This window comes from Malus sylvestris, chromosome 16 (assembly GCF_916048215.2).
Source record: "Malus sylvestris chromosome 16, drMalSylv7.2, whole genome shotgun sequence".
Classification (NCBI taxonomy): domain Eukaryota; kingdom Viridiplantae; phylum Streptophyta; class Magnoliopsida; order Rosales; family Rosaceae; genus Malus; species Malus sylvestris.
The window spans coordinates 18,918,952-18,930,203 of NC_062275.1; the positions used below are offsets into that span (position 1 = coordinate 18,918,952).

The following is an 11,252-nucleotide window of genomic DNA, read 5'->3' on the forward strand; positions in this document are numbered from 1 at the left end:
GATTGTAGGCTGCAACTTGCCTACATGAAGTTGGAATCACTAGTAATAACCGGTCAGCCATATGATAATGAATTCGTTCCTGGGCCTTGTACACACTGCCCGTCACACTATGGGAGTTGGCCATGCCTAAAAGTCATTACCTTAATCGCAAGAGGGGCATGCTAAAGTCAAGGTTAGTGACTGGAGTGAAGTCGTAACAAGGTAGCAGTACTGGAATGTGCAGCTGGATCACCTCATTTTCAGGGAGAGCTAATGCTTGTTGGGTATTTTGATTTGACACAGCTTCACACCAAAAAAGAAGCGAGCTATGTATGAGTTAAACTTGGAGATGGAAGTCTTTTTTTGTTTCTCGATGGTGAAATAAGACTAAGCTTCTAAGCTTATTATCCTAGATAAAACAAGTTGATATGATCCCCTATTTTTACGTCCCCATGTCCTTCCTATGTGGCGATGTGGGGGTGTAAAAAAGAAAAGATAAGGATGAGGTTTCTCTTGATTTTGGCATAGCAGACCGCCAATGGGAGGCCTGTACAGCGGGCTATTAGCTTAGTGATAGAGTGCACCCTGATAATTGCATCGTTGTGCCTGGGCTATGAAGGCTCTCAGCCACATGGATAGTTCAATGTACTCATCAACGCCTGACCTTAAGATGTGGATCATCCAAAGCACATTAACATGGTGTACTTCTCTTGTTTGAACCGAGGTTTGAAACCAAACTTTTACTCAGGAGAATATATGGGGTGAGATCCAATGTAGATCCAACTTTCTATTCATTCGTGGGATCCAAACGGGCTGGGAGTGACCATCACGGCTCTTCTCTTCTCGAGAATCCATTAATCCCTTATCAATACATAGACATCTATCTCTCAAGCACATGTTTAAGTTTGGCCTTAATGGGAAAATAAAACGGAGCGCCTAACAATGTATCTTCACAGACCAAGAACTACGAGATCGCCCTTTTCATTATGGGGTGACAGAGGGATCGTACCATTTGAGCCGTTTTTTTTTCATGCTTTTCCTAGAGGTCTGGAGAAAGCTGCAATCAATAGGAGTTTTCTAATCCCCCATTCCCGAAAGGAAGAACGTGAAATTCTTTATCCTTTCCACAAAGACCAGGAGATTGATCTAGCCATAAGAAGAATGCTTCGCTAATAAATAACCCACTTCTTAGTCTTCAACCCCCTCAATCACTATGAATGCCCTCGATTAGTGCAATGGGATGTGTCTATTTATCTATCTCTTGACTCGAAATAGGAGCAAGTTTGAAAAAGGATCTTAGAGTGTCTAGGGTTGGGTCAGAAGGGTCTCTTAACACCTTCTTTTTTCTTCTCATCAAAGGTATTTCACAAATACTTGCCATGGTAAGGAAGAAATGAGGAAGAAGCACACTTGGATGACGCTATACAATAGAGAGTTGTATGTTGCATTTGGGAACGATAAATCACTCTCGAAAAGGAATTTATTGATTTTCTCCCAATTGGTTGGACCATAGGTGCGATTATTTACTTCACGAGTAAGGTCTCTGGTTCAAGTCCAGGATGGCCTAGCCGCGCCAAAGAAAAGAATAGAAGAAGCATTTGACTCATTCATGCATGCTTGGTAGAGCTTTGCTCTTGCAATTGGGTCGTTGCGATTATGGGTTGAATGTCTAATTGTCCAGGCGGTAATGATAGTATCTTGTACCTGAACTGGTAGCTCACTTTTTCTAAGTAATGGGAACTGAAAGACTTTACTGAGACAAAGATGGGTTATCAAAAACGTAGAGGAGGTAGGATGGGCAGTTGGTCAGATCTAGTATGGATCGTACATGGACAATAGTTGGAGTCGACGGCTCTCCTAGGGTTCCCTTATCTGGGATCTTTGGGGGAAGAGAATCAAGTTTGCCTTTCTGAATAGCTTGATGCACCATCTCCTTTCAACCCTTTGAGCGAAATGTAGCAAAAGGAAGAAAAATTTGAGGATCGACCCCATCGTCTCCACCTTGTAAGAACTACGAGATCACCTTAAAGATGCATTCGGCATGCAGGGGTTACGGACTGACCATAGAACCCTATTCAATAAATGGACTACATTAGTTATCTGCTTTCAGGTTGGGCAGTAAGGGTCAGAGAAAGAGTAATAACTCATTCTTAAAACCAGCATTCTTAAGACCAAAGAGTCGGGTAGAAAAAGGGGAAAGCTCTGTGTTCCTGGTTCTCCTGTAACTAGATCCTCTGGAACCACAAGAATCCTTAGTTAGAATGGGATTCCAACTCAACACCTTTCCTTTTGAGATTTTGAGAAGAGTTTCTATTTGGAGAGCACAATACTGTGAAAGTTGTAAACTGTGTTCGGGGGGAAGGGGGTTTATTGTTTATCATTGGTCTTTATGGTAGTTTTCCCAATGACGGATGTCAACGGTTCAAGTTCGCTTGTCTCCAACTCTCGAATTTAGTCGACACAAAGCTATATGATAGTGCCTAATTTATCTTATTCGGTAGTTCGATCTAAGCTATGATTTATCATTCATGGACGTTGATAAGATCATTCTCTTTAGCAGCACCTTAGATGACATAGCCATAAATAAAGTTAAGGGTGAGGTTTAAACAAGGAAAGGTTTATGGTGGATACCTAGGCACCCAGAGATGAGGAAATACGTATTAAGCGACGAAATGCTTTACGAAGTTGAAAATAAGTGTAGATCCGGAGATTCTTGAACAGGTTAACCTTTCGAACTACTACTTAATCCATAGGCAGGCAAAAGACACTTGGCAAACTGAAACATCTTAGTAGCTAGATGAAAGGAAAGTAAAAGTGATTCCCATAGTAGCGGCGAGCAAAATGGAAGCATCTTAAACCATGAAAACGAGGTTGTGGGAGTGAAATACAAGCGTTGTGCTGCTAGGCGAAGCAATGGAGTACTGCACCTTAGATGGCGACAGTCTAATAGCCAAAAACATCACTAGCTTGCGCTCTAACCTGAGTAGCATAAGACATGTGGAATCACCAGCAGGGACCACCTTGTAAAGCTAAATACTCCTAGGTGACCGATAGTGAAGTAGTACTGTGAGGGAAGGGTGAAAAGAACCTTCATCTGGGAGTGAAATAGAACATGAAACCGTAAGCTGTCAAGTAATGGGAGGAGCCTAGGGCTCTGGCCACATGCCTGTTGAAGAATGAGCAGGCGACTCATAGGTAGTGGCTTGGTTAAGGGAACCCACCAAAGTCGTAGCAAAAATGAGTCTTCATATGGTAATTGTCACTGCTTGTGGACCAGAACTTGGGTGATCGATCCATGACCAGGATAAAGCTTGGGTGAAACTAAATGAAGGTCTGAACCGACTGATGTTAAAGAATCAGCGGATAAGTTGTGGTTAGGGATGAAATGCCACTCGAACCCAAAGCTAGTTAGTTCTCCCCGAAATGCTTTGAGGCGTAACAGCTGATTGGACATCTAGGGGTAAAACACTATTTCAATACAGGCCGCGAGAGCAATACCAAATCGAGGCAAACTCTGAATACAAGACATGAGCTCAAAATAACAAGGGTCAAGGTCAACCAGTGAGACGATAGAGGATAAGTTTCATTGTCGAGAGGAAAACAGCCCAGATCACCAACTAAGGCTCCTAAATGACCGCTCAGTGATAAAGGAGGTAGAGACAACCATAAGGTTTACCTAGAAGTAGCCACCCTTGAAATAGTGCGTAATAGCTCACTGATTGAGCGCAAGAGCGCTAAAGATGAACATGGCTAAGCAATATGCTGAAGCTGTGAGATGTAAAAATGCATTGGTAGGGGAACGTTCCACCTAGAATGAAGCACCCACGTGAGCGGTGGTGGAAAAAGTGGAAGCGAGAATGTCAGCTTGAGTAACACAAACATTAATGAGAATCCAATGCCTCGAAAACCTAAGGGTTCCTTCACAAGGTTCATCCATGGAGGATGAGTCAGAGCCTAAGATCAGGCCGAAAGGCATAGTTGATAGACAACAGGTGAATATTCCTGTACTACCCCTTGTTGGTCCTGAGGGATGGAGGAGGCTAGGTTAGCTGAAAGATGGTTATTGGTTTAAGGACACGGAGTGCCCCTGATTTTTTAGGGTAAGAAGGGGTAGAGAAAATGCCTCAAGTGTTTGAGTACCAGGCGCCACGACGCTGAAGTAACCTATGCCATACTCATAGGAAAAGCTCGATTGACCTTCAACAAAAGGGTACATGCACCTGAAACCGACACAAGTAGGTAGGTAGAGAATACGTAGAAGCGCAAGACAACTTTCTCTAAGGAACTCAGCAAAATAACCCCTCAACTTTGGGAGAAGAGGTTCCTCCTTCACAAAAAAGGTCGCAGTGACCTAGCCCGGGCGATTGTTTACCAAAAACACAAGTCTTCGCGAAGTCGTAAGACCATGTATGTGGGCTGACACCTGCTTAGTGCCGAAAGGTCAAGGAAGTTGATGACCTGATGATAGAGGAGTCAACGATTGAAACCCCGATGAATGGCAGCCATAACTATAATGGTCCTAAGGTAGCGAAATTCCTTGTTGGGTAAGTTTCTACTCGCACGAAATGAGTAATGATCTGGGTATTGTCTTGGAAAGAGGCTCGAAGCAAGAGAGTTGTTTGTGAATATGCGAACTACCTGCACCTGGACAAAAAGACCCTATGAAGCTTCACTGTTCCTTGGGATTGACTTTGGCCTTTCCTGAGCAGCTTAGGTGAAAGATGAAGAAGACCCCATTTTGAAAGGGCTCGAGCCATTAGTTAGATACCAATGTGGAAGAGTTAGAATTCTAACCTTGTGTTTGGACCTACGGGCCAAGGGACAGTCTCAGGTAGACAATTTTTATTGGGCATAAGCCTCCTAAAAGGTAACGGAGGCGTGCAAAGGTTTCCTCGAGCTAGACCGAGGTTGGTTATCGAGTGCAAAAGTAGAAAAGAGCTTGACTGCAAGACCTACCCGTTAAGCAGGGATAAAAGTTGGCCTTAGTGATTTGATGGTGCCAAGTGGAAGGGTCGTCGTTCAAAGGATAAAAGTTACTTTAGGGATAACAGGCTGATCTTCCCCAAGAGTTCACATCGATGAGAAGGTTTTACACCTCGATTTCGGTTCTTCCCCACCCAGGGTTGTAGTATATTCCAAGGGTTGTGCTATTTGCGCATTAAAGCAGTACGTGAGCTAGTTTCAAAATGTCGTGAGACAATTCGGTCCATATCTGGTATGGGCGTTAGAGCATTGCAAGGACCTTTCCCTAGTACGAGAGGACTGGGAAGGACTCACCTCTAGTGTACAAGTTATCGTGCCCATGATAAACACTAGGTAAAAGCATCTAAGTAGTAGGCCCACCCTAAGATGAAAGCTAAAAGCATCTAAGTAGTAGGCCCACCCCAAGATGAATGCTCTTTTATTCCGACTTCCTCAAAGCCTCATGTATCAAAACTAAGACAACTATATGTTTTTTACCCCTGTGGGGGTGGAACAACAAACCAAAAGCTCTACCCTCCCCTCTATCTATCCAAAGGATGGAAGGGTAGAGGCCTTTAGTGTCCATTCTAGTCAAGAATTTGGGCCTCACAATCACTAGCTAATATGCTTTTCTCTCATGCCTTTCTTCATTCATGGTTTGATATTTTGGTGTCCTAGGCGTAGAGGAACCACACCAATCCATCCCAAAATTGGTGGTTAAACTCTACTGTAGGGGAGGTCTTGTGGAAAAATAGCTCAACGCTAGAATGATAAAAAACTTAATACCTTTCATTCTTATTACTTTTTCAATATGAAAAAAAAATTGAAAATGAAAAGGTCGTCTTATTCAAAACCCCAATCCAATTATGAAATCCATTCTCTCCACTTTACACCTCGAAACACACCATTCTTATATAGAGAGAGGCGCTTTCACATCTTCCTAACCGCAAATGGCTAGGGAGAGGAAAGGTTTTTTTTTTTTTTGGGGGTACTCATGGGAATAGATCCAATGGAGACGGGGTGGGGCATATAGCTCAGAGGATTAGAGAACATGGCTATGAACCACGGTGTTGGGGGTTCGAATCCCTCTTAACCCACAACCAACCAAAAAGGGAAGAACTTTTCCCTTTGGGGGTAGGAAAATCATGATCAGGATAACCGACCCAAAGCTACGAAATTTAGGCTTAGGTGTTTTGTTGGAATTGCCTTACATTTTCCTTTTATTTATTTATTATTATCGTTAATGGCAAGTTAATTAAGTATACTATGCTTGGCCCTAATCAGCATATTTTTTTTGTTTTATACCTCGTAATTCTTCCTCAGCCAGGCTGGGGTAGAATAGCAGAGCAGGTACAAGTATTAGTAACATAGCAAAAATGCGTTCCTCGTCATGAATATGTTTGCTCGTGGTAATTATGGCATCTCGGGTGAATCGATGACTGCATCTTTGATGCACTTGCTAGTACATCTGAGAATTCTTAATTGGATATTTGTAAATAGCCCCAGACTGTGGAACAAAGGATTATCCCGGACCTATGCCTAGTTATTGACGGTGATTCTCAAATATTGCAAAACAGAATGTGATACGATGAGATAGAATCCAATAGAAACAAAGACATTGGGAACGGATTATCTACTCTTAACGGTCAAAGCAAACCCTATCATTTTGAATTAATGAATTCAAAATGAATCAAATCTCCCCAGGTAGGATTCGAACCTACGACCAATTAGTTAATAGCTGACCGCTCTACCACTGAGCTACTAAGGAACAACAGGGGATTAGATCTCATATAGTTCAATTCTTGTTCTCAACCCATGACCAATATGAGCTCGAAGTTTCCTTTGTAACCCACGTAACTTCTTCGTAGTGGCTCCGCTCCATGCCTCATTTCATAGGGAACCTCAACAAGGCTTTATTTCATAATATTCCATCATATCCCAATTCCATTCATTTAATATCCATTTGGTGTCATTGATATAAGAGATGTTGTTTCTAGTCTATCTCTTTCTATATATGGAAAGTTAAAAAGCCATCATATAATAATCCAGAAATTGCAATAGAAAAGAAAAAATGGTTGGTTTATGATGATTTTAAAATCTTTTATACTAGGTAATCTAGTATCCTTATGTATGAAGATAATCAATTCAGTCGTTGTGGTTGGACTCTATTATGGATTTTTCACCACATTCTCTGTAGGGCCCTCTTATCTCTTCCTTCTCCGAGCTCAGGTTATGGAAGAAGGAGAAGAAGGAACCGAGATGACAGTATAAGCAACAACCGGTTTTATTACGGGACTGCTCATGATGTTCATATCGATCTATTATGTGGCTCTACATCTAACATTAGGTAGACCTTATACAATAATTGTCCTAGATTTACCGTATCTTTTGTTTCATTTCTTCTGGAACAATCACAAACACTTTGTTTTTATATTATGGATCTACAACCAGAAATTCAATGCATAATCTTAACATTCAATGGTTATATCTCATTTTTCAATTATTCAATCATTTCATTTTACCAAGTTCATTGTTAGTCAGATTAGTCAACATTTATATGTTTTGATGCAACAACAAGATGTTATTTGTAACAAGTAGCTTTGTTGGTTGGTTAATTGGTCACATTTTATTCATGAAATGGGTTGGGGTTGGTATTAGGCTGGATAGAACAAAATAATTCTATTAGATCAAATGTACTTATTAGATTTAACAAGTACCTTGTGTCCGAATTGAGAAATTCTATGACTTGAATCTTTAGTATTCTCTTATTTATTACTTGTGTCTACCATGTAGGTAGAATACCTTTCCCCATTGTTACTAAGAAACTGAAAGAAACATCAGAAACGGAAGAAAGGGCGGAAAGTGAGGAAGAAACAAATGTAGAAATAGAAACAACTTCCTATACAAAGGGGACTAAATAGGAACAAGAGGGATCCACCAAAGAAGATCCTTCCCCTTCCCCTTTTTTGGAAGAAAATGAGGATATGGACAAAATCGATGAAACGAAAGAGATCCGAGCGAATGGAAAGGAAAAAACAAAGGATCAATTCTAGTTTTGAGAAACACGATGTAAAAAAAGACTCGTTTATGAAACTTATTATATGGATGGGAATCAAGAACAAGAAAATTCAAAGTTAGAAATATAACAAAAAAGAAAAAATTAATAAAAAAAAATGAATACATAAGATACATATACTAAAAGATTAGAAGAAATTTGACCGCCCCCTACATATTTGATATCCTCTCCTACGAAAAAAACTCGCAATACTGACTCCATTCGTAATTCCATCAATTACTCATCTATAAAAAAAATGAGTTAGTTCAATTAATCTTCTTATACCTTTATTTAAGAATAGTACATAAAAATAATCTATGTAACCATGATTATATGACCAATCATATATTACATTTATTATTTTATCCCCCAAAATTTGAATTTTATTAGGAACGTTGTTAACAAATGAATTAAATAAATTCAAATTTTGTAAAGATGAATAAACATGCTTATATAAAAAAGACGATATAAGGATTCCGAAAGAAGTGATACTAATTGAAAAAATTGCAGTTGTGATAAATTCATACCAATTCACCGATTTTATTTTTATTTTTTATTTTGATGTAAAAGATTTATGGATTAACTTAACAATTTGGATAATATATCCAAATCTATTCCTTCTTGATTGAAGAAAGGAATTCCTATGACTCCAACGAACAACATAAATAAAACTAATACAAGCATTGAAAATAACATAGTATTGTCTGACTCATGGGGATATGAAAAAGTACTTTTAGTGCCAAAACGTGTAATACTCAAGGTTCTAAAAAACGCTAGGTACTAATCGGGCGGCGGACTGGCACCTAGCGCCTAAGTGGCTAGGCGGGATCTAGGCGGGCGCCTAGGCGGCCTACGCGGATTTAGGTAGATTTCTTATATTTATTATGAATTAATTAAATTTACTATATCAAATGTAAATAATTATTGACTGATATGTTATTTCTTATAGAAAAACATACATATGTGAATGTTTTATGTACATATATAATATGCTTGACTAGGAAAAAAACAAAATATTATCTAAATAATTTGTAATTTATATAACATTTATATATATATATATATATATATATATCTATATATATATATATCCCAAACTTTTTAAAATATAAAAAACCCACATAGTGGGTGGTCATCATTATTAAAACCATCAACACCTCACTCTTTCACATCACCCGTCAACCACCTTAGGTGGTTTTCATAATTAAAACCATCTGGTGTCCATGGTTTTGATAATTAAAACCATCAGCTTTTCCTTTGATTTGAGATCCCATTCATCGCCATCACATACTGAAATGTTTCAGTATCTATCTCTCTCTCTCTTCGCACTCTCTCTTCCCTCATCTTTACAAAACAGACCACAGATTGAAATGTTTAATTGTCTCTCTCTCTCTCAGTCTCTTTTCGCACTCTCTCTTCCCTTATCTTCACAGAGACGAGTTGTAGAAATTTGCCAATAATCTCTCTCTCTCTCTCTCTTCATAATCGACGAGTTCCTCAACTCGAAGTCGCAGCCAAACTATGGAGAATCGAGATGTGAGAGCAGGTGGAGAGTGGAGACCGTGGAAATTGGGAGAGACGATCGACGACGATGAGTCGATGACCCAGAAAACCTTTTGAAGTCGCAACAGGTGAGTGCATTGCAGTTGACAAAGAAGGGATGAAGAGACTTGGTTCTGAAATTAGGGTAGTTGCAGGGCACGGGAACTTAAAAAAAAAAACAAACAAAACCGCCTAGCTCCACCAGCCACCTAGCCCGCCTAGGCGCTGCCTAGGACTGCCTAGAGCCCAACCGCTTTTTCCCACCGTTTTGAACAAAAACACCTCGGCCACCATCCGCCCAGCGCCTAGGCGCCGCTTAGGCCGTTTTTTAGAACACTGGTAATACTAATAAAAGGATGCACTGTGCTTCTTACTTTTTCATTACTATTAATTTGATATGTGCTTAAAAAATAATGTTTTTTCGTTGTTTTTCGTCGTTAATAAATATAATAGACGCAAATGTTTTTAATAATTTCGGGTCCTTCTTTACCTTTACCCCATAAAGACATTGAATAGAATGAACTACTTTTTTTTTTTTTGCCACTATAAGTTTGAAAATAAACATTTAAATGTCCTTCAAAACTGCTGAATCTTGTACTGGTAAATAGACAACTGTATGGATTGACAGTCTTACTAGTCTTGATTGTTACAAAGGTCAATGCTACCACATCGAGCGTGTTGGAGAAGAAAATCAATTTATTGCTTATGTAGCTTACCCCTTAGACCTCTTTGAAGAATGTTCTGTTACTAACATGTTTACTTCCATTGCAGGTAATGTGTTTAGGTTCAAGGCCCTACACGCTCTACGTCTGGAGGATTTGCGAATCCCTCTTGTTTATGTTAAAACTTTCTAGGCTTAGGTTTCATCCCAAACATATCCTTGACATATCCTCTTTGATTCTGATTGTGGGGAATTCAATGCACTTGATGTAGACTAGAAAAAAGAGGTCTCCCGTGGGCTGGGAAAATAGCCGCCCCTTCACTTTCCTTCAGTTGATTCAGATACTGAATCGTCTCTCTTAGAGAGAGGTGCACTAATTGGGGGCGTTCATAGTGATTGTGAGGGGTCAAAGACCAAGAAGTGGGTTATTTATTAGCTAAGTATTCTTTTTATGGCTAGATCCAATCTCCTGGTCACTGCGAAAAGGAAAAACAATTTCACATTCTTCCCTTCGGGAAAGGAGGATTAGGAAAATCCTATTGATTGCAGCTTTCTCTAGACCTTTGGGAAAAACATGAAGAAAAAAAAGCTCTAATGGTACGATCCTTCCTTCACCTAGAATGAAAGGGGCGATCTCATAGTTCTTAGTCTTACACTAACCCCTTTGGAGCTCCTTTATGATGGTGTGTGCATCTGAGTAGCATGCTTATTTTATTCATTTTATCATTTAATAACTCACAATTAGATTTCGTTAACTAAATATTTGCAACTCGACAATTTAAAACAGACTTCTTAAGTATTTTTAATATTATTTAATGGATGAAAAAAATGGAAATTCACTGAGATTAAATTTAAGTGGGATCTTCAACAGTGGTACCGAGGGTGTCTTTAAAGTATACTGAATCAATATAGCTATCATTCTTCTTTTCTGACACAACAACGAAATTTCAATCACAGTAGAGAAGAAGTGATACAAATTTTTTTTCTTCCTTAGCATTTCACACTAAGCTCTTCGATCCTTAGTAGTCACTTAGTGTGCCGAAAGGGACATGA

The 11,252-nt window shown here is 39.4% G+C and overlaps 1 non-coding gene and 1 pseudogene across 1 annotated transcript; one reads left to right on the forward strand and one right to left on the reverse strand.

Moving 5' to 3' along the window:
- Window positions 1-6,637: 6,637 nt before the first annotated feature.
- TRNAN-AUU (transfer RNA asparagine (anticodon AUU)) lies at window positions 6,638-6,709 on the reverse strand. The gene has a single exon. It is a non-coding gene; the product is annotated as a tRNA-Asn (tRNA).
- A 362-nt stretch (window positions 6,710-7,071) lies between these two features.
- On the forward strand, window positions 7,072-8,177 carry LOC126608582 (protein TIC 214-like; annotated as a pseudogene).
- The last annotated feature ends 3,075 nt before the right edge of the window (window positions 8,178-11,252 follow it).